The 24,247-nt window shown below is 35.3% G+C and overlaps 1 long non-coding RNA gene across 6 annotated transcripts; it reads left to right on the plus strand.

Annotated features, from left to right (window-relative positions):
- Positions 1 to 6,595: 6,595 nt before the first annotated feature.
- Positions 6,596 to 17,025, plus strand: LOC115978715. Of its 6 annotated transcripts, none has more exons than XR_004088836.1 (11): positions 6,596 to 7,321; positions 11,435 to 11,612; positions 12,538 to 12,593; positions 12,997 to 13,114; positions 14,146 to 14,325; positions 14,405 to 14,468; positions 15,170 to 15,740; positions 15,856 to 15,930; positions 16,188 to 16,425; positions 16,513 to 16,575; positions 16,692 to 17,025. It is a non-coding gene; the product is annotated as an uncharacterized LOC115978715 (long non-coding RNA). The 6 variants fall into 6 exon arrangements; XR_004088835.1 differs by having other exon boundaries at positions 11,440 to 11,612; XR_004088837.1 differs by having other exon boundaries at positions 11,466 to 11,612.
- Positions 17,026 to 24,247: the final 7,222 nt, after the last annotated feature.

Consider the following 24,247-nt stretch of genomic DNA (forward strand, 5'->3'; position numbering starts at 1 on the left):
TGATTGCTATAAGCCGTTCCCGGCTGAAGTAGAAGGTTCGCTATTTGGTCGTCGTGAGATTGCCGACACCATGCAATGTCTGGCCATTCCTTGGTTCCCTATTATTTCTTTGACCTGACCTCCTGACGGATACTTCACTTTTTGGTGCAAGGTTGACGACACAGCCCCTAGTGCATGAAGCCATGGCCGGGCCACAATAGCTGTGTAGGGGGAGTATGCATCTACGACAATGAAGTTCATTTCCCCTACGTCTGAGTCTGTTTGCACAGGCAGCCTAATCATGCCTTTCGGGATGACGATTTTTCCTTCAAAGCTGACCAGGGGTGAATCGTATGGCGATAGGTCTTCCTGCTTCAAGTTCAGCTCCTTATACAAATCCGGGTACATTACCTCCACGGCACTGCCTTGATCAACTAACACCCTTTTCATGTCATAACCTCCTATTCTGAGCGTCACGACTAGGGCATCTTCATGGGGTTGAATAGTTCCTTGCTTGTCTTCCTCCGTGAACCCGATTAATGGTGTGGCACTCACTCTGGCTCTCTTGGATTCCATTTCGTTTGGCTCAGTCGGGAACCTGCCCACTGACATTACTCTGAAAGGGCTAGAACCGGTCCTCCCGAGTGCGGCAAGAATGACATTTATTGTGCCAATGGGTGGCCTCAATGTGCCTTCTCTGGTTTCGACATTCGACCGTTCAGGGCGGTGCAATAGATGCCTCAGCTTTCCCTCTCGGACAAGCTGATCCAAATGGTTTTTCAGATTCCTGCAGTCGTCAGTGGTGTGACCGGGCTCTTGATGGTACGCGCAGTACAGATTCTAATTGTGTTTTGAGGGGTCGCTTGCCATCCTGTTTGGCCAATGAAAGAAGGGTTCGCACTTCACATTCTCCAAGATCTTGTGCAACGGTTCTCGGAACACAGCATGGATTGCCTGAGCCCCAGTGGGTCCGGACTGTTCCGCGTAGTCCCTTCTCGGCTTGTTACTGCTGTTAAAGCGGTCTGACCTGAAGTCCCTCCTCTCTTGAGGGACAACCTTCGCTTTACCCTTCCCCATTTGCTGGTCCTCCTCGACCCTCTTGTACTTGTCTATCTTGCCCATGAGCTGGCGCACGCTGGTGACTGGCTTCCCAGTGAGGGACTTTCTTAAGCCATGTTCTGTCGGCAGGCCCCTTTTGAACGTACTAATGGCGACGTCATCGTAGTTTCCTTCTATCTCGTTGTACATTTCCCAGTATCTGTCTGAGTAGGCCTTCAGCGTTTCTCCTTCCCGCATGGACAAGGATAAGAGGGAGTCGAGGGGCCGAGGGACTCTAGTGCTGGTGATGAAGCGGGAACCAAAAGCCTGCGTCAGTTGTTTAAAGGAATCTATGGAATTCGGCAGGAGGGCATCAAATCATCTCATCGCCAGGGGTCCCAAGCTGGATGGAAACACCTTACACATTAACGCCTCGTCCCTAGAGTGGACGGCCATCCTCTGGTTGAATTGGCGTACATGCTCCACTAGGTCAGTCCGACCATTGTATATGGCAAACGTTGGCTGATTGAACCGCCGAGGAAGCACTGCCCTCTCTATTCTACGCGTGAACGGCGACTGGGAGATGCGATCTAGGACCTTGCTCATGGCATCATTGGCCAGGCCTTGGTAAGACGGGCTTTTGTGGCTACTTTTGCGAGGCCGTTCTTCCTCATAGGAAAAAGTCTCGCTCAAAGGGGTTTTTGTCCTTCGCCTGTACTCGCCATCCTCATCACTGCTAGTGTCCGAGGGGGGTGGAGGACGTTATTGCTGCGCTCGACGCAGCTTCTTCTTCAAATCATCAATCTTTTGTTGTAGAGCCTTTCGCTCGTTCTGCTTATGGGATGCATGATCTTTCCCTTTTGCGCGGCTTTTACTCGTGTGAGAGGTGTTCACATTGCCCTCTCGTTGGTTATCTTGGTCCTTTCCTCGTTCGAGATTTAAAAAGTTGTCCTGCCGTTGAGATTCTGCACGTCCAGTTTGGCGCGGACCTGATCCTTCCATCTCTTACCGTTTCACTTGTCGAGATACAAGTTCGTCCCACAGACGGCGCCAATTGTAGGGGTGGTTTTTGGGGCCCAGGCCTAGCAAGTGAGTGGTTCTGGCCCAAAAATCCCCAGACATTGAATTTATAGAGAGTGGGTTATAGAGCTAGAACTAGACGAAGTGAACGTCAGTTAGATGTATGCCATGCAATACGTTGAACGTGAGAATATTCCATTTACGTTTGATAAGATATCGGTCCGAGGAGACGTATAAGTGCACCTCTTGCTCTGTTTCACAGACTATAGAATTCTTTAACCTTTCTCTCTCTCTTTTTTCTTAATTTTCCGATCCCCTCTTCATGGGGATCTCCTTCTCTTATATAGCCTCCTTGAATTGATAAGAACCTTACACTTGTTAGTCATCTGGACCTTCACTTGAGTGCCTGTCCCATCGGTCATCTCCCTTATCCTTCTGTGAGTTGCACTGACCAATGGAATACTGTTCGCCTGTCTTCTCCATATTAATGCGGCTGAAAAGGTAGCTTTCTTGCATTTAATGTGGCAGTTGTGGCTTCTCCCTGATGTCTTACATTTTCCTCTTTCCTGCTGCGTGAGGCTCACCCTCCTACCCACGTTCGCCTGGATGGGTTCTTCACTGTGGAGGGGACGCTTACTGGGCCCATATTTGCGTGTCCGAGGAGGCATTCCTCCTCGGACGTCTTCTAAAACGAACCAGGCTCAACAGGGTTGGGCCAGAAGTCATTTGGGCCCCTATTCCCCATTGGGTCATGGTTAGGCTTCGTGTGGGTTCCCAGGCCCACTGTTAGTTTTGGGAATTTCACCCCTATAGGGTTGATTAGGCAATTTAAAGAATATAACAAAAATAAATTATTTTTTTGGGTCATTTGTAATATAGTATCACTTTTGACTGTGAATGTGTATGTTATAAACACATGCTAGTTTGATTTATTTAGTTAACTTGTTAAATATTATTACATAAGTGATGAATAAATTAGTCATTAGTTAAATATATTCAAAATTTATAATGAATATACCATTTATATATCTATATTTATAATTTTTATAAATTTTAGTAAGTGTTTGTGTATCGTAAGATACACGATATGATACAATACACGATACAAAAAAATTAAAAATCGATTCATAATACGATTCACGTTTTGATAACTATGTGTACAGCAATATAGAGATATGACCGTATACAGTAATGGAGATTTCCATCCATGAGAAGTGGAAGCATACAAGCATAAACAAATTATCTTCGTATTTATTTGTATGTGAGTTTTTGTTGTTATATTATTGCAATTTTAATGTGAAAATTGTTATATGAACCTATGAAATAACCCTCAAGTTACCATTAACCTTGATAACATATATAATATTATATCATGTTAATATGAAATTAATTGACATTTTTTAGTTTATTAGTACTTAATAAAGAAAATAAATATGTATAATAATTAAAATAAAATTGTCAAACTTTCCCCTACATAGCACGGGTTAGCGACTAATTTCTTTTAATTAATGAGCATGTCAAGCTTTATTCATAGCTATAGATTCTAGGTTCTAATTCAATGCACAAGGATATTAAGGTGACCTTAAAGGGTGACACATCACATTCTTATCTACTACCATCCCTATTCACATATCCTAAATGGCTAAACCCTATCCTAAACCCTAAGAGCATCTCAAGCAGTCTCTCCAAAATTTTGTATACTTTGGAGAGTGAACATTTCTTTTTATCTTTTAACTACTTATTTTTTCAAATATGCTTTCCAACGGATCCTTTATCTTTTATCTATCTCATTCAAATATTATTTCTTCATTTTTTATTAATCTTTCTTTGTTTGTTTTTTCAATCTTTCTTCATTTATTTCTAATAACTATATTTTTTCAAATTCACAACAACCATATTTTTAAAATCTCCCAATGATAATATTTTTAAATTTTTTCTAATGATTTTTTTTAACAAATCTCGTGAATCACTTGTGGTAACGATATAGTGACTTGTAGGTCATCAAATTTTAACTAAAATTCATTATAAAAAAAAAATTAACTAAAAATGCTATATTCACAATATTTTTCACAACATATTCATAGTAAATCTTATGTGATTAGTTATTGCTGATTCTAATTTGAACTTATCAATCATCACTAAAATTATTATTTTTACTCACCAATAACAAACTATCACCTAAAATTTATTGAGAAAATATTGTAACAACCTTTCTCTTTAATTTCTTATTCTTTATTTTATTTTCCCCCTTTTTTTTTTATCCATACTATTTCTTCCCCCCTTTTTTTTCCTCTCCCACCACTTCCTCCAAAGTCTCCAAATTAAAGACAATACCAGAGTTCTTTCTTTATTTCTCTCTCTCACAAATGGAGATCGTCGGCGGATAACTCGGTCTCCTCCCCACAGCAGCTCAGACAATAACAGCCATTTGACTCCCAAAACAAAGTCAAAAAAGCAAAAACACCAAAATATTCTTCCATTCATACCCAAAGCCTCACAAAAGTACACAAAAAGCTCCCACCAAAATTTATTTTAATTAATTAATGGACATGTCAAGATTTATTGTGAATCAATTGTTAATTTACAGCTCTGACGGACCCCTTTCTATTAAAATGCGTGGGCCAATGGATGTTGGGCTTAAATCTAAAAGAGGTTTGGACCTAGGACTAGTGTAGATTTCAGATTTGGGTTAGCTTATGACCTAATGGGCTGGTTGGGCTAGGCTGATCAGACGTAGGCTTAAACTAGAAGATTGAGCCAACGATTGGGCCTAACGGATTCTGGGCTAGCCCAAAATGATTTGGGCTTGTAGGTTTTGGTCCGGGCCCAAGGCTGACTGTGGCATGGGCTGGACCTCATAAATGGGTCAGGCTAGACCCGGCCCAACCCTCCTATTTCCTCTCTAACCCAACCGGCCCTCTAGAACATTCTAACCCTCCTCTCTCTCTCTCTCTCTCTGAGCTTCCTCGCTCAAAGAGCTCATCACCACCGCTCGATCTTCCTTTCACTGAAAGCTCTCTCTCTGAACCAATCTCGGCCTAAAAGCTTTCTCTCCTTCTCTTTGATCTCTCCGATCTAGTGCCAAGCAAAACCTCCAAACTCCATCGTGTCAAACACCAGCCACCAACACTCAACGCCTCACTCTTTCTCTCTCTCTCTCTCAGTCTAAACCAAACTCGAGCCAAACACTTCTCTATGTTCGATTTACTAAACCCTATCTAACTTTCAAACTCTCTCTCTCTCTCTCCCGATCTAGCTCCTAGGAGAGCCCCAAGCGGCGCGTGAAGGATGGATCGGTGGTCTGGAGGCCAAGGAGGGTCTTGCAGAAGTGAACTCTCTCTTCGTGTATCTTCTCTGCCTTTTCTTTCTATCTGGACAACAGAAAAATTCTTCCTTTGGGTTTTCTATCTGGACAACAGAAAAATTCTTCCTTTCATACCCAAAGCCTCACAAAAGTACACAAAAAGCTCCAACCTTTTTCATCATCCCAACAACAACAACAACAACAACAACCACTTCAAACAAACAACTGCAGCAGATCAAGCAAGAAAAGCAGAGAAAAAAAAGAAGAAGAAGGAAAACAGAGTATCAAGAAGATGGGTAACATCACTTCCACTTTTTCCCTGTGTCTACTTGAAACCAATTTTTATGCACATACTCATATCATTTGATTCACACAAGCATGCATTTATCAACCTAAAATGTCAAATTTCTTTTTTTTTTTTTCCTGTCAGTTCCGCACACAGAACACAAGACACACAATACATAATACAGAGCACAAACACGCGCGCACATAGCCATGACGAACCCCGAACCCACGGCCAAACCATCATAAACACACAAACACAACCCAGCTCATAAAACCCACAAATACCCATTCTGAAACAAACCTCAAAAACCCAAAATAAAGATCTTTTCTCAAACCTCCCCAAAACCCAGACCAAATTTCCAATCAGACAGCCAAAACCAAATCCCAAATCCTCAAAACTTAAGGCGTAGGTATACGTTTGGATCCAGCTGAAAACTGAAACTGAAAAATACTGTAGCGTAATAATTTTTAATTGTGTGAATAGTATTGTGAGACCCATTTTTAAAGAAAAAGTTACTGAAAATTAAAATTTATGGGTCTGTGTGAACAGTATATGATGTGCTGTGATTGGTCCAAAAAAATTTGAAAAGTCAAAGTTTGCGGTTACAGTTTATTGAACAGTGCATGAACAGTAATTGCAATACCCAAAACGCTCCAAAACGCGTGAAAAAACTGCATTTACGTTTTGTCTTTTTTTTTTTTTTTTTCACGCGTTTTGGGTGTTGCGGTTATTGTTTATGCACTGTTTAATGAACAGTAGCAGCAAACTTTGACTTTTCAAATTTTTTTACCAATCAAAGCACATCTGTGTACTGTTTACGGACCCACAAATTTCAATTTTCAGTAACTTTTTCATTAAAAATGGGTCTCACGATACTATTCACACATTTAAAAATTATTTCGCTACAGTGTTTTTCAGTTTCAGTTTTCAGCTGTATCCAAACGGATTCTTAATCCGATTTGGATTTGGATTTAAGATAGAAATAGAAGGAAAAAGATTTAAGAGAAGAGATAAGATGGTGAGGTGGCGTTCTGTCAGTGGTCTATAGAGATTTCTTTTACTAATAGTTTGGGTTTGGACCGGGTTGGACCCATTTGGGTCAGCTACCATCTATAACTAAAAATCACATAACCCCACTCCACTAAAAATATCAAGCCAATTCTCTCCTTTAGGCCCAATCCGAAGGCCTCTAAGCTCCAGCCCACATTAAAATTTAGCTTCGCCCAGACCCAATCCAAAAAATCACATACATAAGCCCATCAGGCTTTTTAAAATCAAAGTCAAGCCAAGCCCAAAAGTAAAGCTCCTTTTTAAATCCATTCCACCACAGGGGCCCAATCCAGATCCATAAACCAAACATCTTTCAAAATTACAAACGAACCCAAATATTTTCAAAATTACCCTTTAACCCAAAACTTTTCTAAATTACAATTTGACCTCAGGATTTCACAAATTTGCAAAATGACCCCTAAAACCTCAAAAATTGCACAAGGGCTCTTGAGGTCACAGAAATGCCTTTTTCTTGTTTTGCTAAAATTAAAAAAAGATTTCTTCAAGATTAATAAATTTTAAAATGACATTATTTTCACACTTCATGGGAATTGAACATTTGCATTGTCTTTTTTGCATGAGATCAAATGCTTTGGGAAAAGTAATTGCAAAACTGCATTTAGTATGCTATGCTTTGGAGCGAGGTTAGCTATACTTAATTCCTTACCCAATTTACATTCCTAGTGTATGCCATGCTATCATATACTTAGTAAATATTAAGGTTTACTGGGAAGGAAGTGAAAGAAAGAGAAAACGGAGAGAGGCAGCAGTAAAAGGCATCTCCAACTCTATTATATGGTCAGTTTGCTTGGATGGATGGGTCATGTCTCTGTATTTTGGGTCTCTTCTGTATCTTCATTTTCCAGTCTTTCTCTCTCCTAACTCACCTACTGTTCTGTGTATTACTATTATGCTTTGATATGCAAATTTCTTTGTATCTTGATTATTAGAGCTAATCCATGGCTAATTTATAGGCACTTCTAACCGAAAGCATACCATTTGCGGTTGAGTTCCATATTAAAGAGTTCTCAGGAAGTGAAAAACTTAGAGGTAAACTCAATATAGTATCAGCCTCATTTGGTAAAAAGATTTGGTGAACTAACTCAGCTTTCCAAACACCCAAACTTCTATCAATTAAATCACTTACCATAGCTTGATCACCAAGAGTGTTCTAAGGAGAAATTACCTTGAAAGTAGTTGGGGTTGGAAGCCATTTGTTTGACCATATCTGGATTTTATTACCATTCCCTACTCTCCATCTCATCCCTTGTCTTACAATATGCTGAGCTGCCATAATACTCCTTCACGTGTTAAGGAAAATATTTTGCTTTAAGAACATGCTAGGCAAGGGAAATAGGATTAGATTGAAGTTTCCATCCTTGCTTTGCTAAAAAAGTAGATTAAATTCCTTCAAGAGTTTAAAACCCATACCACCTTGAGATTTCAGAATGCACATTTCTTCCTAACTGTACATACCATCTTCCTTTCCTCTCCTCTCCTCTTTGACCCCACCAAAATTTCCGCACCATGCTAGTTAACTCATCGCAGAGAGTGTGGAATCTTGAAACAACCCATTATGTAAGTTGGTACCACTTCCGCTTGAGCTGCTGCCTTAATGAGAAAATAAAAATATATGTACTCGTAACACTTTCACAATAAATCTTAATTGCTAGATTGTTATTGGATAGATAAAAAAGTAATTTAAGTTGTTGATTTAAATCAGAACTGATAATAATTTATAACCTACAATTTGTTGTGAACATAACACTTCTCGTAATTTACTTTTCCTAATTTAGTGCAGTAGGAGAAATTATACCATACTCATGGTGGATTAGTCTACCATTCCACTAAAAGACTTACAAATTTAAAATAGTCGTGTCATTCCCATATGATTAAAAGCCTTAAACAAGGAGGTCAAATTTTGTTTAATTTTTTTTCTAATACCATAAAATGACTTAGCAATTTTAAACAGATGGGGAATATTTTAGTGTGAAGTGGTGGACCAGTAGGCAAAGGTAACGCAGTCCACACATGAGGACAGTATAAGTATATAATTTTTCATAGCAAATCGAAAGGTGTATTAGTAAATCAAAGATTGAGATTAAAAATTTTAAAAATCACTTTCAATTTCAACCCTTGAATAAAAAATATTTTTTTGAGTAAGACTATCAAATTAAATTAGTGTGAATTGTCGAGAATACCGCTAATTTAATTTGATAGGCTTACAAAAAAAATAAAAATTTGCATTTTTTTTAGGATTTGTTCTTGGGATTTGTTTTTTACACGCAACTCATTTCCCTAACAATTTGCATTTCCCTAACAATGCAAATTTCTACCATTTGTATTTTCCTAACAAATGCAAATGGTTTGGGAAATGTAAATTGCATTTCCCTAGCATTTTAGGAAATTATATCCTAAAAATTGTTAGGAAATGCAAATTTGCATTTCCTTAACCATGCAAATGATTGAGTTGTATGTAGGGAAATGAATTTGCCCGACTAATTTGTATTTCCCTAACAAGATTTACATTTACATGACTAGATGCGTGTAAAAACTAACTCGAGGGACTCCATAGCCTTCGAGCTTGATCAAGTCAGTTTCTACAATGCAACTTAGTCATGAAAATGCAATTAGATGCAAATTGTTAGGAAATGCAACTGTTAGTTCCCTAACAATGTAATTGCATTTCCTTAATAATTTTAGAGTGGAAATGCAATTGGATGCAAATTGTTAGTAAATGCAATTGTTAGTTCCCTAATGATGTAAATTGTAATTCCTAAATAATTTTAGGGAAATGCAATCGAAGAGGGATGAAAGCAAGCATACAATTTGTATTTGTTAGGGAAATGCAAACTGTTAGGGAAATACAAATTGGTAGGGCAAATTCATTTCCCTAATAAGTCATTTTCCCAACAAAGGTACCTAGCATTTCAAAGGTAGCTCAAAAGTTTTTAGGTTTTCACCTCTGTAACATCATTAAGACTCTGTTTACTAGCCAAAGTTCCTCAAGAGTCCTCAAGTGCTTTGGAATGAAGTACATCCTCTCACCATTCACCACCTCAGGAATCTCTCACCACTCACCACCGGCCGGGATTGACCAACCCCACCCATTTGTTAAATCGAATTATATAAGTTCTTGCAGATTGTAGGTTTTCTGTAACAAAATTTAACCACGTTTTCTGTTTGATAACATCCTATTTTATCCTTTTTTTTTTTTTTTGCAAGACTAAGCTTGAATGACTCTCATTCACCCCTCATCTTGATAAAGACTTAATCAGAAGTATCTTTTGTATCATCATTCTCAAACAACTCGTCTCCATAGTTTAGAAATTTTGAAAACGCCTTTTTCTTTACTTCCATAGCATTTGTCTAAACCCAAAAAAAAAAAAGGAAAAGAAAAAAGTTAGAAATTTAAACATTTTTTAAGGTAAGAATTCATTAAAATTTTTTTACCAATTCTAAATTTTTTTAATGAATTCTTACTTACCTTAAAAAAATGTTTAAATTTCTAACTTTTTTTTTGCTGTTTTTTTGGGTAGACAAATGCTATGGAAGTAAAGAAAAAGGCGTTTTCAAAATTTCTAAACTATGGAGATGAGTTGTTTGAGAATGATGATACTTCTGATGAAGTCATCAAGATGAGGGGTGAATGGGAATCATTCAAGCTTGGTCTTGCAAAAAAAAAAAAAAAAAAAAAAAGAAGATAAAATAGGAGCACTCTTTGGAGGTGCTGTGAGGGAAAGGTTTGTTCATGTTAGGTCCTAGCATTAATTGTTTTTTCTCCTTGATTTTTTTCTGCTCATGTCCTTCGAAAGCATACTTGGTAGGATCATTTGTGCCTTTTTGGTGGTAGAGCAATATATCATGTGTTTGAACTCTTTTTGATGTTTTTGGGTTGTATTTAGAGACTTTGTTTTTGGTTACGTGCTTGTATTTACCAGATCCAAAAATTGAATTTTTAATTCTACTTGGCGTTTGCATATGCACTATGAGACTATGACCGATTTGGAAAGGTCTATAGTTATATTGTTTGAAAACAAGAGAGAACGAGAGTGCAAACGTGGACTTGAAGCCGGACATGATCGAACTCCAGCAAGAGTCTCTAGGGACTGCTGTGGTTCCTCTTTGGTGAAGGACGGGAAATCTTTGCGATGAGATTCCCCACACCATGATGCTTTACATATGTGGATCTTGATGTTTTATTTTGTGTCCTGCTCAAGTTCTAAATATATTGCTGCATGTGTATCTTGCAGCCCTTGTAACTAACTTGGTGTTCTCTTATGCTATTACTTCAATGCTTTTTGCAAAGTTTATCTTATGCTTATCCAGAACATGCTATTGTACCTTTAATCTTTTTGGTGCAAGTGACAGTTTGTGATTTTAATGGTTTTTGTCAAACAATATATTACTTTTTTTTGACGAGTAAGAAAAATTTTATTGAAAAAGACTACTTCATGCAAGATGAATGGAGTACCATAAAAATATGTACAAGAAAGAAGAGTAGAAAAACAATCTGTTACTTGTTTTTCTAAAATTTTTGTCCAGTTACTGGCCAAAAAACAAATATTGCATCTCAGAACAAGCATTTGAACTCAAACTAGTTTTATGATTTATAATATCCTATGTTTCTTCACTTCTTCTCAAAACCAAGTGGATGGTTGTTGTATTACTTATTTTTTGAAAGAAGGAAACGATAAGATGGTTTTTATTTATTATTATTATTATTATTATTATTATTTTTATACATTGTTGAGTAGTGCAGTTTTGATCATGATTTTGTTGAAGAAGAGAAGGTAGCTGAGCTGAAAGAGCCATCTGCTGATCTTTTGGCTGAAGCATGTACAAAATCAGAGCATGGAAATATAACTTGTTGTTCTCTTATGCTGAAGGCATCTTTCACCTGTTAAAGAAAAAAGGAGAGACTATGTCTGCAAGGTTAAAAAAAAAAAAAAAATCTAGTATAGAGCTTAAGACATTTAATGATAATGAGAATATTCCTCTTCAAGGATCTGCTGTTATTCCTGTGGGATATGGAGTTGAGGGCTTCATTGGGTTCATTCTTGTTGCTTCCTGTGATTGCTCTTAGTTGTGGCTTTACTCTTTTCATATTGCTCCCTCGTCTTTCACATTGGGATGCAGATTTTACTTCTGGGGAGTTTTCTCAGTCTTGAGTCTTGACCATTCCTTGTATTGCTATGAATTTGTGCCTTTTTCTTTCCATGTTTCCTCCTGTTGATCTTTTTGCTCTGGTTGGGAATGTTTAGATCTGGGGTTTTCTTTTGGCTTCTTGTTCCTTATCTACTCTCCATTCTTACAATATATCTCCCTTCAATCTCTAGGTCTTTCGTTTGGTACATCAGATTGATTTATACGTGCTTTTATGGAGAAAGTTCTGCATACCTCTTTTCTAGGATTTATGACCTTGGCCTTATGTTAAATCCAGTAGACTTGCATGTATGATTCATTTTATTCTTACCTGATGGTTGATGTTTATCAACAGCAATTTCAATTTTGGAAGTTTACCTTTTTATGGAAGAACTGATTTGAATTTTGAAACACAAAAGATCATGAGATTTTTGTCCCTCCCTGTTATGGACTATGTATTTGGTGCTTGCTGCTATGTTTTGCTGAAACCAGGCATGTGCATGTATTTCATTCCTTTCAGTGATGAATGCTGTCTATTTGCAGGTTCACTCATTTAGTTTAGTAGATGTTGAGAGGGATTATTTGTCACTTGATAAGTGATATCCTAGACTCTTTGTGTCCCCTGGATTTTCAAAACCTAGTCTTTATCATTTATTTTAAAGATGTCAAGTAGATAGTTGAATAATTGCTGTAATGTGGTGTTTAATTGTTTTAGGCTATTGTGAACTGGCCGAAGGAGAACCTTAGACTTTCCATCAACACTCCTGTCAGGTACCACTCATTAATGCTGTTACTTCAATGGTTTTTGCAAGTTTATCTTATGCTTATCCAGAATATGTTTTTGTACCTTCAATATTTTTATTGCAAAAGACTACTTGCAAGATGAATGAAGTAGCATAAAAATTTGAACAAGAAAGAAAAGTAGAAGAACAACTATTTGCTTGTTTTTCTAAAATTTTGGTCCAGTTTTTGGCCAAAAAAAGAAAACAAATATTGCATCTCAGAACAAGTATTTGAACTTTAACTAGTTTTGTGATTTTTAATATCCTATGTTTCTTCACTTTTTCTCAAAACCAAATGGATGGTTGTTGTGTTACTTATTTTTTGAAAGAAGGGGAAGATAAGATGTTTTATTATTATTATTATTTTTTATATACATTGTTGAGTGGAGCAGGTTTGAGCATGATTTTGTTGAAGAAGAGAAGGCAACTGAGCTGAAAGAGCCATCTGCTGAGCTTTTGGCTGAAGCACCTAGGAATTCAGAACATGGAAATATAGTGTGAAAGGCAAAGGTAAATCATTTTTAAAATTAAAATTATAAAACTATATTTGTTTCAATTAAAGAGAATGCATTTTTAAATTTAAAATTATAAAACTATACTGGTTTCAATTAAAGACAATGCACTGTGCAGTGGACAATTTATTCCATCAATGCTGTTAAGGTTCTGCCAGCTTCTGGAATCAGTAATAACTGGCCACAGAAGCTTAGACCTGAGTACCTGATATTTTAAGTTATTCTAATAATAATTATATCGTATGAGGAAGTTGTAAGCCCATAAATTGGTTGTTTTTCATATTCTTGGGCATTGTGGATTTGTTGCTACTTGCTGGTGATTAACTAATTGCACTCTTAAATCATATGAGAACTGTGTTTGCTGCTTTATGATGAAAATGTTAAAGCATGGTTTGCTACACAATAAATTTATCTCAAGGAAAAAAAAATTATCATGAGGTCTCTTACAAGGTAGGTTGTCATGAATTCTCCCCCTTCAGCAAAGATTTTGCATGACTTATAATAGATTGGGGCAAGGTTAGCCCCATGGGGTGGTACAGTTTTGTGTATCACGCTTCATGAACCGGTGGTTACTAGTTCAATTCCCCTTCTGCTCTCACTTGGGGCAAAAACTCACTAATGAACTAGAAAAGAAGAAACAATTTGGGGTGAAGTAAAACATTCAAAGCTCTCGTGCCTCATCCCCCATGCGGGATTGATAAAAAATTTGATCTTTCTTAATCAAAATGTATTTATTAGATTTACTAATTTTGACTAGAGTGCATGATTTTGTGGGTCCATTTAAGCATTTGTTTTGCTGAAATTCTATCAGTGGAATGCACGGTTAAGTTTTACATGTTCAGGATCCCCAAAAGTGTGGGAGAGCCCATAAGTAGAGGGATGAGGGCCCCCTTATTATATGTTTTATAATGATGGATCCATTATTTATGTGCTTTGTCACCATTTGATTATTTTAAAGCTGGTGTTGGATGATGAATTGTATTAAAGTTTGTTATGATTAATTAAGGTTTCTTTGTCTTCTTGGTTCAGATGATTTTGATGAGCGGACTTAGCAAGATGCTCTGGAGGAGCTGTCATCTGAAAAAAGTTCTGATGATCGCATACCCCACGTTTGCAATATCTCCAGTTTGCCTTGCTTAAAAAGGACCAGTCTTTCTCTTTCATGACACTTGGTGGTCAATGGAATCCTGCTGATGGTGTTGACCATAGGTTTGTGCTGTCGGAAATTTGTTGTAGAGGATATCTAGAAATTATGTTCAAATGACCTGATGTTATTTTTACTTTGTAGATATGCAAAAGATGTCACTCAACTTGATTTGCAGAACTGCCGTCATTGGAATTGTTTTCTTAAGGTAGAACTTTCTTTTGATGATTGTTACATTTATTAGGACCTCTTCAGTTACTTTGAATTTTTGTTACAACAGTTAACATACTCGTTGTGGCTTTTATAGCTTATTTCAATAGGCCTTTTGGGTTATCTAAGGTGGCTGACATTGATATGAATTTCTTCAAGGCTTCTGCTTTATGTTTGATTTTTTTTTTCTTATTGAGATCTTAGTTTTATGAATTAGAAGATGATTTAGTTGTCAAAACTTACACTAAATCATTAAATTACCCTATGTATATTTCCACTAACAAGTAACAACAGAGATATTTCCCCAAACATTACATTTACATCTATATTTTGGCTACTTCCATAAATATATTTGTACCCACTGTACAAAGTTTCCACTTTTATGTGGTCTGGAAGAGGTGATTCATTGGTAGCTTATCCCCATTTTTTTGGAGTCTTGGCTACTTCAATATGTAATAATTTACCGTACAGGTTCAGGCTCCTTGTTCATAACTTTTTAGGTATCATCTTTGTTGACCAAAAAAAAGAAAAAAAAAAAGCATTTTTCTTTGGTTGCGATGCAGATGAGACAGTGCAGTATGTAGTGTTTTTGAACTCTTTTGATGTTTCTGGGTTGTATTTAGAGATTTTGTTTTTGGTTACTTGCGTGTGTTTACTGGATCCAGAAATTTAATTTTTAATTCTACTTGGTGTTTGCAGATACACTATGACAGACTTGGCAAGGATGGACTTTTTAGGAGGATAGCTAAAAAAAGGTCTCTGGTTTGGAATCCAGTGATGGGGTTTCTGGAACTAAGAAAGATGCTGATGGGGATGAAATAGACAGTGCATGAAACCAAAAACACAGAGAGGCAAGCAGCAGATGCTGAAAATCTGGTCAGTGAGGTCAAAAGATCTGAAAAGAAAACAGTTCCCAAGACCGACACCAAAACAGTTGCAACTAAGAAGCAAGGAGATGGCAATTCAAGGAAAACAGAGATAAAGGCTGACAAGGATGATAAGGAGGATGAAAGAAAAACTGGTGAGAAAAGTGGCGTGGTGTCTAAAGTAGAGACTGATGCTGACAAGAAGAAAGTTCCTCAAAATGATGGCAAGATGGGAAAATTAAAAGATGGGGATAAATCTAAAGATGAGAAAGTGAAAAAAGACAATGATGGAAAAGATGACTCTAGAAGCAAATCAAATAAAGATTTGAAAGAAAAGAGAGCCTGAAGAACCTCCTCGACATCTTGGTTTGATTTTACAAACCGAATGGAGCAAGGAATCCAAAGTAGGCTTTTGCCATCCTACACAGTATTATATACTACATGTTAATCAAATTTATTTCACCCCATCTAATGTAACTTGTTTGTACTCCTTGTCTAACTATGAATCTTCCATTACAGCTTTGTTCATTATCACTTTCACCGGATTCACTCCTGGATTATACTGACAAGGACATGCAAGAATCAACATTTGAGGTTTGTTCACCTGCTTCATCCACTTCTCTTCTATGCTGTCTCTCTCTCTCTCTCTCTCTCTGACATGCAAGATCATGTTTCTTGCAGTTGTCATTATTTGCTGAATTGTTGTATGAAATGCTTCAATATCAGATGGGTAGTCGTATTTTAACATTTCTACAGGCTTGCTATGGACTATGTCAATATGCATAATACTTGCTTCCTTTCTTGAGGCATCCTCATTTACATGCTTATTTTTTGGCCGAGAGCATGTGCAGAAACTGCGTCTAAAATTTGTGTCAAAAAGAAATCAACATAAGAGGCAACGGGAAGAAATTCAAGAAAAGGAAAGGGATAAAATATCTCCAGTGAAGCGAGCAAAGACCAGTGATCTCCCTGTGAAAGAGCAAGATATCAAGTCTGAAATGTTGAACACAGCTCAACCAGATGAAGACAAAACCAAGGTCAAGGAGGAGGATAAAACTGTTGATCATGTTGATGAGGTGAAGATATGAGGTTGATCATCTACGTGTACTCTCTCTCTCTCTCATATGCGTGATATCATGATGATTAGTGTGGTAAGGAGTAACTGTTGTCTTTCAGGTTGATGATACGAGGTTGATCATCCACAACTTGGGGAAGTTCCTCTCACACAGGGATGTGCAGGTGAAAAAATCTGTTATTCAATTACTGTTCCATATTTGATTATTTTTTGGTTTGTCTGTATTTTTTTAATTATTTTTAATTCCATGCTTGATATTTTTGTGTTGATTGTTTGGTAGCTAATGTATCTCATGCATCCGGAACTTGTGCAAAGTGCATTGTTAGAGAGCAACACCAGCAGGGATGACCGCATTCTTTACAATAAGCTGGTGCGAATGTCTGGTATTTGAGATTGGAAGGGTCTTCATGTTTTCTTGAAAATGAATTTCAATATGACATTGCCTTATTATGGCCCTTGAGAGGGGACAGATTCTTACAGGGTTTTGGTTGCAATTGGATTGTTGTCCTCCGTTTAATTTCTTTTAATGCCTGTTAAAAAGTTTTCAATACACAGTGTTGTGCCAGTCGAGCTACATGGCTCTTGGCAAATCAAAAGCGATATTTTGAAGATAAGTGATTTATAATTTTTTAGATTATGCTAATTTCATCAACTTTTGATTAAAAAAAAAAAATCAACTATTAATTATGTCGATTTAGTCCTTTTGTGTCGCTCTCTCTATCTTCTTCTCCGTGTGAATCTATGTATGTCTCTCTCTCATCAATTCTACAAATCCACCAATGCTGTGTATGTTACCAAACAAGTCACGAAAAATATGTATTGTGTGAAAACTTTCTACTTTTGAGCGTTGCAATGTTTTTTCAAAAAACGGAGATATCATTCGTATCTGGTATGAAGTGAGGATGTCCGAAACTCTCTTTACTGTTGCGACCTCAAAACTAGAGAGAATTCAGGGTGCCAGTGGATTTGAGAGCATAAGTTTTCTATTATTATTATTATTATTAAATTCGAAGGAAACTTTTTTCAGAACCGAAAATATCCAAATATTTCAATAGTAGTAAGTAAAAAAAAATTGAGAAGAACAAAAAAAACACTTTCTAACCAATTCCATTAAAATAGTAATTATATTAATTTTAAAATATTTTTTTTTGAAAAATAATTAATTATTGGGGGGAAAAAAAAAGAACAACTTTTACGGTGGATTTTTGGTATGTGCACACACCAAAACAAGAATACATTTCCTTTTAAAACAAGAAATTGTCTCGAATCTGTCCTCCAAACGCCAAGAAGTCTGGTTGATCACTATGGTATGAAAACATGTCTGTTTTCTCTCTCTCACACACACGGCCCTTCTTTTTTTGTGGATTTTTGGAAGAATTTTTTAGGTTTATGACCTTTACGAAAAGTAAGGGTGTTAATGTTTGACATGACCAGCAAATAGAAGGTACTTTGGTCAATTTTTTAGAAACAAGCAAATTATAATATCCACATTGTGTTTGTTAGATTGTTAATAATATCTACATTGTGATTTATTAGCATTAGATCACATAACATTATTTCATGATTTTATCTTTATGGTGGAGTAACTTCAGATATATGTTGAAGAATGAATTCAAATTAATAGCTATTTGCTGAACATCCCAACATTTATTAATTTTCCTCCTTAACACCCGTAAGTATTAAGAAAGCAAGCAAAGTAGCTTCTCTAAAATCATGGTCCCTTATTATTTTGGTTTTGAATCACATGCGCTAGATTACACCTTAGTTTGGTGGATTTTACAAGCTTACCATTTCCCCCCTTCCCCCCCCCCCCCCCCCCCCCCGAAGGTATACTGTATTGTTCCATATTTCTCTTCTTTGCACAAGATAATTAGCAAATTCAACCAAAACCGATTTTGTCAAAATTAAAATTTTAAAAATATTTATTTAAGCTATTAATAATGGCAAAATCATCCCAACCCAAGTCTTAAAAGAAACTAGAATCCAATCCAACTTATCTATCCACAAAAATACCTACTCAAAAATTTGGGTTGATTGAATTGGGTTAGATTTGTTGAGTTCGTGTGTTGAATGTAGCATTCCTAAATAGAGTGCACACAATTTGAGAGTTGAGACTCATCCTTGAGTGGGCCTTGGTCACTAACAGAAATAAAATGTGATAGCATTTGCAATTCTTCTCATTGGTGATCCACCATTCTCCCATCCCATGTTTGTATAGCTTTCTCCTTTAATAGTTTGTTAATGCATGCTTAGGATCAGGCTCTTGCTCTCCTTTGCATTTCACCTAACATAACACTCATGGCTTGCATTGCATGAAAGGCAAAATACCATTGAATGAGCTATTAAGCTCTCCATCTACTACCAAAAACTAGTAAGTTCACTGGCTACCAATTATATAATTTCAAACGGTTGTTAGTTGTGTATAGGTTTTTCATGTCATTGAGGTGTTGGATATTGGTCCCTTTCTGATTTCTAATGAGAGCTTCTAATACAATTGAGGGTGCCCATTTTGGAAACTTAATTAAATTAAAATGGTCCATGAATATTTATTATTTTGCTGAAACTGAAAACTTTTTGCTGAAAATACTGTAGATAAAAATAAAAGTTAGCTGAAATAGTATAGTGGGACTCATGAATAGTACCAAAAAGTGCAGTAGAACCCGTAAATGATACCAAAAATAAGCTGAATAGTAAAATAAGTTGACAAAATAAACTAATCCCAAAAGAAACCTTAGTCGGGACTTTTAGCTTTGACAATCACTATTGAACTACATCGTCATCGTGTCTCAACTCTCTATCTCTCAACCATATACTTTTTCATCAATTTAAATATGTTGAGTCAACTCAATACAAGGAAATGTTGGCAATAATATTGAAAATTGCAAATATAGCTTAAATTACCAAGACCACACACATTTTTCTTTATAATATGTCATCCTATCCCACTTAGCTTGCTTAAAGGAAATGTCAAAAGTCAAAAAGGAAAAAAAGTTAGGTAAATTACATTTTAAAGTAGGCTATTTCAATTTTTTTTACAAGTAGGTGATTTCAAATTAAACCTTACAATTTTAAGAATTTCAAATTTTAAGACTATTATAAACTATATTGTATAGTTTCCTTAATTGAACCTACATTTTTTAACCCCTAATCCAACTTAACAAAAATTCTAAATCAAATTTGAAAAGTTTAAATTTTACATTGATCATACAATTTTAAAAGTTCAGAGTTTTATTTGAGACTTGAAAAGCTATAAAGTTGAACTTAGATATTGTTTGATTCAAAGAATTTAAAATCTAAATATGCCCACATTTTATTTGTTTAGGAATACGACATGATTCCAAAAATATAAAGAAAGTCTAAAACAAAACTTTTTTTGTCCTTTTTTGTCATAACTTTAAGTAATAGAAGAAAAGAAAATAGATTCATCTCAAGTGATAAACAATCACTTATGGCTAAATATTGTTATACATACTAACATACACACAAAATACACTAAAATCATAACTCTAAGTCACGATTTTCAAGTGTATTTATAACAAACACAGCTCATGACTTGCTCTGTGAATCTTCTTATCAAAAAAAAGAAAAGAAATATATATATATATATATATATAGAGAGAGAGAGAGAGAGAGAGAGAGAGAGAGAGAGAGAGAGAGAGGAGTTCAAGTTACATCTGGCAGTGACGGCTCTAGGAATTATTTTTAGGGGGGTCACTAAGAAACTTAAATTATACAAAATTTAATAAAAAAAAAATTTGAATATATTAATGTCACAAAAAAAACACGCAAATACATGAAATATTACAATTTTTTGTATTAACAAAGAGTAAGAAAAAAAAAAGACTAATAAAAGATAAAGTACAAATTGAAAATGCTGATATGAGAATAATAAAGTTTCCACAACAATTTCATAATAAATCTTGTGCAACAAGTTGTTAGCCTGTTATTGGTGGGTAAAACATGTCAATATTGAACCCAAATTATAATTAGCAATAATTTACCACATAAAATTTATTGTGAAAATGTTGTGGATGTAGCATTACTCTTATATTTATTGAACTCAATTTCTTATGAGTCTCAAGTAAAAATGTTCAATATTTTTATTAGGGTGGTCAAATAGGTTACTTTAGTAAATAATATATATTTTTGGTATATACATATAATATTTTCAAGTCAGGGTGGTTCTAGAACATATTAATTTAAAATAATTATTTATATAATTTTTTTTTTTTTTTTTTTTTGCATATATAAATTTTTTTTTTTGACAAGTAAGGGTGGTCTTAGGACCATCCTCACATATAACTATAGAGCCGTTGATGACACCTGGTGTAACTTTAAGTGATATTACACCATTTAATATCTTATTATTATATGTGAATTTTGACAAATCTACTGTTGGATTACATTCTAATCATATACTCTCCATGCTTGCAAAATGTCATGGTGATCAAAGAATAATAGTCATGTTATCAATCAATTATTTAAATTAAAGTTTTTGTAGTTTAAAATAATTCATAAAATATGAGTTTATGAATCACATGGTAAATAACATCTGATTGGTATGAAAATTGGTATGCATGTTAAGCACATATAGAACATGTAATTTAACGGAGAGATTCTTAAAATATGAATTTAATAACAAGTTATTGGGTGGTATAACATTGCTTAAAGTTACATTAAATGTAACTTGAACCTAACCCATATATATATATATATATATATCACTGTGAATGCTCTTATCAAGTTGTAACCAAGGGAGTTAATACCGTACCGGAGGCTATACCGATTTGGCTAGTGGTACAATATATTTCGGATACCGATCAATACCGGTATACCATTTCGGGTTTACCGCTATTTTTTATATTTATAAATAAATAAATAAATATATGTATGTGTGTGTGTTATATAATAAATATAAAAGTTTACCATAAAACATTTCCTCAATTCAGAACTAATTATTTATGGTTTTAGATTTTAGTATCAATTAAAAGAAAAAAAAAAAACACAATATAAAAAATAGAAAGCTTATAAGTTACCATTGCATACTAAGAAAACAAATAATATTAATAAGTTAATGCAAATAAGTTACCATTCTGTCCTAACAAAAATTCAAAAATTACCAAACTTTAAAAAAAAAAAACTTTTTTTCTGTACCGGCCGGCATTGCCCGAAATTGGCCGGTACGGCCGGTATTTAAACTAGTACGAAATGTTGATGTTTCGATACCGATATATATACCGATACGGTACATACCGGCCGGTACGGTATTGACTACATTGGTTGTAACAAATGATGTCTTTACTCTCTAGTTTAATTTGAAATCTTCCCATGTAACTTGGCTGAAAGGATTTTGCTCACTAGCCAATCATATTCTCATGGTGACCTAGCAAGATCCATCCCGGGTGACCTTATCATAGCTTTAATAAGTTGGTCTGTTAATATTTACGAGTCACAACGTTGTTTACTCATGAAAGCAAAATGAAGCTTTTTCATGGCTTCTGTTCTATCTTTGAAACCTCTGTAATTTGTCGTTCACTTTTCTAACAACTCGCAAACCTTTTCATCCAATTCTCAAAACGCTCTTTCCCTCACACAAATCCAAACAAAACCCTATTTTTTTCTCGGGAAAACTCGCAAGAAAATCACTTACTTTCCCTGAAAAAAGCTTCCCCATACCCCTATGGGAAAGATCGGATTGTTTGACCTTGAAAAGCACTTTGCTTTCCATGGTGCTTATCGTAGCAACCGAATAAGCATAGCCATCCGTATGGTGTTTGTGGCTGCTCTGCTCTGTGCTATTTGTTGGGTTGCTAGCAGTTTTATTGCAAGTAGACTCGGGTTTTCACTAGCTTGGAAGGTACAATTCTTAGTTTATTATTAGTTTTTGTTCATAAATTTACTATGGCTTTCCTTTTGTATTTGAAATTGAAAGGGTCATTTGTTTATAAATTGTTTTGTTATGGGAGAGTTATGCATTTGTTTATGCTTGGAGTCATTGGGAATCATTTGTGGTTGCTGCAGTAGATAGCTTACATGTGGTTTGGAATTTGGATAATCTATGGTGTTTTGCATAAGGGAATCCTTTTTGTTTTGGGACAATTTGTAGTAATTTTCAGGATTCTGAATGAAGAACATTTTTACATATTATGCTCTAACATAAGAAGAACAAGACACTCCAAAATTCCTGATTGACTTTGTAGAACATGGACACACCGAGGACACACTAAATGCGTGTCCTTACTGGGTCAAGAAGAAAAAATATAACTTATTCTTTTAAAAATTCCTTCGATTTTAGACAAGTTTTTAAAGATTCTGGTAGTTGTTATTTATTTTGAAAACTCAGAATACACATAAAATATGCTTAAAAATAAATAGTATATACATAACGATATATTGATTAATGCCATATTGTCCTAATTTTTCAAGAATTGCAGTGTCACTGTGTCCCATGTAGTGTCGTATGCACGTCCATGTCCATGCTTCTTAGGCACTAACTTGCCTTTTGAAATATTTTGCAATTGAGCCGGTGTTTACTGTAGTCATATGGCCACAATGACAGTAAAAAACCACTCCTTTGTTTCCCCTTACAGTGCTGAATTAGTATTCAGTTTTGTTTATTACTGAATTTCGTTGGGAATTATTAGAGTTTAGGATCATTTTTATTTTCTGAAGGAATATGTGTTATTGGATGAATGGTTTTTGGTTCTATGTTGTGCTATAAATGTACTAACCATATTTTGGTGAAAGTAAAAGCGATTTAGCATTTATTTTGTTTGTTGCTTCATTGTTTTCTTGGCAGCCTTATTCTTGCTGAGATGAATGTTATTCTGTTCTACTGTCATATTTACATTAGACTAGTGATCAAGATTATGTAATACTAGAAATGCTAGAGCAGTTCCGCTTTGCATTCTTGTTGCATATTATGATATAATTCCTTATTCTGTCTCTTCTTAGTTGTTTCTTTGGGGCATATATTGTCTTCCATTTTGTTTCCTTTTATTTTACAAGAATAGTTAAGGAGAAAAAATTTTATCAAGTGAGGATGGCTTGTCATGCATTATGCATAATTTGTCAAAATAAGCCCATTCATAACTAGCAAATAAATTTTTTTGTTTTAAATTTTTTTTTAAAAAGTTTTCTCATATACACATTCTTAGGCGTGCAGCATCAAGGTCCAACTTTGTGAATTGGGTCCTGCTTGAGGTTGTTTTACAGTTTTTAGCTATTGCCAGCTCAGTTTTAATGTCACTATATGAGGAAGGAACATAATCTCTGCTTGTTACAATGGAACCCATTCAAAAAAAAAAAAAAAAAAAAAATCACTGAAAGTTTTCTGTAATAGGTCTTTTTAATTGTTATATGAAAGCATTGCAAGATGAATAAATAAAAAATGTGGGGTTACTCATATTTAGATTTGTTGACTCCTTTGTCTTTATCTGTTTATTATCTGGCACTAGTAATTTTATGAGTTTAAGATGTAGCTATTTGAGGAAAGAGCATAATCTTTACTTGTTACAAGGGGCCCAGTCTTTTTTTTTCGAAGCTGAAAGCTTTCTGTAATTGGTCTTTTTAATTGTTGTATGAAAAAATTGCTAGATGAATAAGTAAAAAATGTGGGGGGTACTTCATATTTAGATTTATTGACTCCTTTGTCTTTATCTGTTTATTGATGTATACTCAATATAATGTTTATAGCTCCAAAGACACCTCCTTGGAATCATCTCCTTCCATTTCCATCCGTTGACAGTGACACACTGCACTATTACAACATGGCTCCAATAAGCTTGTTCACAACATGAAAGGAACTCATAAGTGTATTGACAAATAAAAGCCTGT

The sequence above is a fragment of the Quercus lobata genome, chromosome 3 (genome assembly GCF_001633185.2).
Source record: "Quercus lobata isolate SW786 chromosome 3, ValleyOak3.0 Primary Assembly, whole genome shotgun sequence".
Taxonomy (NCBI): domain Eukaryota; kingdom Viridiplantae; phylum Streptophyta; class Magnoliopsida; order Fagales; family Fagaceae; genus Quercus; species Quercus lobata.